Source organism: Anolis sagrei, chromosome 2, assembly GCF_037176765.1.
Source record: "Anolis sagrei isolate rAnoSag1 chromosome 2, rAnoSag1.mat, whole genome shotgun sequence".
In the NCBI taxonomy this organism is placed as follows: domain Eukaryota; kingdom Metazoa; phylum Chordata; class Lepidosauria; order Squamata; family Dactyloidae; genus Anolis; species Anolis sagrei.
Window position 1 is genome coordinate 24,069,466 of NC_090022.1, and position 4,079 is coordinate 24,073,544.

At 39.7% G+C, this 4,079-nt stretch overlaps 1 long non-coding RNA gene across 1 annotated transcript; it reads right to left on the reverse strand.

Moving 5' to 3' along the window:
- Positions 1-1,617: 1,617 nt before the first annotated feature.
- LOC137096385 (uncharacterized) lies at positions 1,618-3,748 on the reverse strand. The gene is made up of 3 exons (XR_010909419.1): positions 3,694-3,748; positions 2,633-2,766; positions 1,618-1,715 (listed from the first exon to the last, which is right to left on the reverse strand). It is a non-coding gene; the product is annotated as an uncharacterized lncRNA (long non-coding RNA).
- Between the last annotated feature and the right edge of the window lie 331 nt (positions 3,749-4,079).

The window sequence follows — 4,079 nt, forward strand, 5'->3', positions numbered from 1 at the left end:
CATAACAGCGGCTTGAGGAAAGCAAAGGAAGGAAGAAAGAAATCAGGATGCAAAAAACAAGCAAGGTACAGATAATCCTGTTTTGCTGAGCACTCATCTAATGCAACTGTTCTATGTTTACCCACATTTGGTTAACTTGAAACCTCTCCTCCCTGCACCTGAAGCTCATAATATCCCTGATGCTGAAGATAGATTTCTCCTTTTGACATACATTTGTAGATTTATATACATGGGTGTATACAATACTCCTTCTCTTTATTTAAAGGAGACAAATAGACTACAATGTACAAAAGTTAACCTCTTCATGGCCACAAACTTTTTCTCCTCTTTATTAGGCTGGATATACATTGCCCTATATCCAAGAATATGATCCCAAATTATCTGCTTTGAATTGGATTATATGAGTCTACACTGCCAGATAATCTGAGATAAGCAGATTATCTGGGATCAGATCCTGAGATATAGGGCTATGTAGATCCAGCGTTATACTTGCCACACTATGGCTGCAATTCAATAATAATAATAATAATAATAATAATAATACGAACAACAACAACAACACTTTATTTATATTCTGCCCATCTCCCCCAAAGGGGACTCAGAGTGGATCACAATATACATACACAACAAACATTCAATGCTGCTTTGTATAGACAGTACACAGACAGATAGAACAGAAAGGAGGTGTGTTGTTTCGATGCCATGGAAAGTTGTGAAATCCAGCCACAGGGGAGTGCTGTCGCTCCATCCTCTATGATGAAGAGCCATTAGGACTTCCTCCTTTCTTTTGGTCACCCAGCATTTTCTGTTCTTCTTTCTTTATGATGTTGTAAAACACCTCCCCCGCTTTTAGCGGTACCTAATTTCTCTAATTACAGCTAAAGCTGTTTTCGAACTGCTTAGATAAACAGTGAGCAGGGCTGACAGTCGGCTGCTCATGCCGACCTGGGGCTTCGAACTTGCAACCCTTTCGGATGATAGATCTTATAGTTGCTGGTGATTTACCAGCTGTGCTAAACCTCCAGCTGTGCTAAACCTCAACATCCCCTCATCATAGCATATCTTATATCTGAACTATGCAAGCACTATGGACCCACATACAGAATAGCAGAACTGCACAATGCAGGTCAACGACTAAGTGCTGTCGCACAAGACATAATGCACAAACACAATGCATCACATACAGTATGCATTACATAATGAACAATTGCAACATCCAAACACAAGGCAGGGAGAAAAATTCAGCCTGTGCAACTCAACCTCCCCTGCTACAAGCACAATCCAGTTGGCCCTCCGCTTTTACAGAAAGTGTGAGTGTAAGCAGGCATGGGCCAACTTGGACCCTCCAGGTGTTTTGGACATCAACTCCCATAGCTTTCTGGCTGCTAGGAATTGTGGGAGTTGAAGTCCAAAACACCTGGAGGGCTGAATTTAGCCCATAACTGCCCCAACCCCAGTGAAAGTGAAGGGCTGATTGTATACACACAAATATGACATAAAATAATATAATATGTTCTGGAATAGGAATCAAAAGGTTGAGCTTAGAGGCAGATTATGAAGAACAGCTACTATCTCTTCTATGAAATTCTATAGGACTCACTGGTTGGGATTGGCACCAAAGTGCAGAAACAGTCGGACGACAGCAGCACGTTCCAGAAGGGCAGCGAGATACAAACCGGTTTGTCCCGCAGTGTTGTGGCAATCCACATCCACACCTGAAGGAAATACATTTGTAATTCATGAAAAATAGCAATGGTTATTGAGGAACGTATGGCAATTAAAACTACATGTATCAGTGCAATGCTTCATTTTCAGCCAAGAGCATTTATTCCAGCTTTAAGACACCAATTTTCACTATATAAACCTCTCCAAAAACAGAGGTGTGTGTGTGTGTGTATAATTTATTTATTTTTATATATATATATATATATATATATATATATATATATATATATTTTATTATTATTATTATTATTATTGGTGGTACAAGCAATCCCAGAGTTACAAACATCCGACTTACAAATGACTCATAGTCAAGAATGGGGGTGAGACAACAAAAATTGGGCCAAATCTACCCCTCGGGAGGGAAATTCACCCCTGGAAGAGTTTTCATGGGGAAAAGGGGTCTCCACTGAAGCTTTATCACCAATCCTTGTCTCCTCAACAAGCCACATTTTCCAAAATCCAAATGTCACAGGGACAGAAAATGAGGCAAAATCTTCTGAACAGGGGCAAAGGCAGAAAAACAAACCCCACAGAGTGTTAACCCTTCCCTATGCTATCTAAAACTTTAAAAATATGTATTTTTGGCTGGAGTTACACTTAAAAATGTATCTGTTCCGACTTACATACAAATTCAGCTTAAGAATCAACCTCAGAACCTTTCTTGTTCCTAACTTTGGGGCTGCCTATACTGTTATTACAATCAATGGCATCTTAGAATTGAAGAAATGTGGTACCTCTCTCTTGCTACACATAAAACAGAGAAATCAGGAATCTAAACTCTAGCATCTCATTATAATCCTCATTTTTAATCAATCTGTCCTCTTACTGGAGCTGGAAGGGAAGACATATTGCAAAGAAACCAGCCCTCAAGGCAGAAAAAACTGAGAACGAAACCATTTGGCTTTACCTCTTTTCAATAGCTTCTTGGCCTTTTTGCTCTTTCCTTCGGCCGTGTGCCTCAATAACTGTCCTTCCAGAGATTCAGGTTGAGCTAAATAGCCTAAACTTACAGGAGAGTTTGGTGGGAGCATTGGCATCTCTCTGGAAAGAAACATTTCAAAAGGAAAGATTGAGAGAAGGGGGAAAAACCCACCAAATTCTCAGCCTTGCTTGGCATAGCCACTAGATGCCCTTCCTTCCACATCAATAACTCTTTTTTGCCCACATCTATGGCAGGCATCCTCAAAGGTTGTGAGGTCTATTGGAAACTAGGCAAGTGAGGTTTATATATCTGTGGAATAATGTTCAGGGTGGGAGAAAGAACTCTTGTCTGTTTGAGGTAGCTGTGAATGCTGCAATTGGCCACCTTGATTAGCATTGCAGCATCAAAGCCTAGCTGCTTCCTGTCTGGGGGAATCCTTTGTTAGGAGGTGTTAATTGGCCCTGATTGTTTCCTGTTTGGAATTCCCCTGTTTTCCAAGTGTTGTTCTTTATTTACTTTTTTGATTTTAGTTTTTAAATACTAGTAGCCATATTTTGTTCATTTTCATGGTTTCCTCCTTTCTGTTGAAATTGTCCACACCTCCTAACAAAGGACTCCCCCAGGCAGGAAGCAGCCAGGCTTTGAAGCTGCAAGGCTTTTCAATGCTTATCAAGCTGGTCAATTGCAACATTCACGCAAGAGTTCTTCCTCCCACCCTGGACATTCCACAGGTATATAAATCCCACTTGCCTAGTTTCCAACAGACCTCACAACCTCTGAGGATGCCGGCCATAGATGTGGGTGAAATGTCAGGAGAGAATGCTTCTGGAACATGGCCATACAGCCCGTAAAACTCATAGCAACCCAGTGATTTTGGCCATGAAAGCCTTCGTCAACACTTTTAAACATTTTAAAGCAATTTCCCTGATCTCATAGCATTAAACCATGGAATTTCAAGTAGAACCAAACTGCATTAATCCTGCAGTGTAGATGCATCCTTGGTTATCTGGATCCCACCCTGCATTTCTAACAGAAATCAAACATACCTTAACATTTCGATTGCAGGTACTCAGGGATGTGGGCAATATTTTTTACATATGGATAGAAGAAATATTAGGAGTTTTGTTTTGTTTGGAGATGATAAATGCTGCTTTGAATTCAAATCCCTGTGTATCTCAAAGCTATAAATTTACAGGAGGGGTGTGTATAAAACTGCACAAAGTTTTCAAGAGATTAATGTAGATGAACTAAAACATAGGACATGATTCAGTGAAAAAGTTTTGTGTTTCTGGTCAGGATCTTAAGAAAAAGACAGAGAAGTCCAAACCAGTCCCTAAAATGTGTTTTAAATAATAATAAATCTGAAAAAAATGTGTGAAGTCCCTACAATGTTATTTAAATGATTTATTTCAAATAATAAATCAGAATAAAT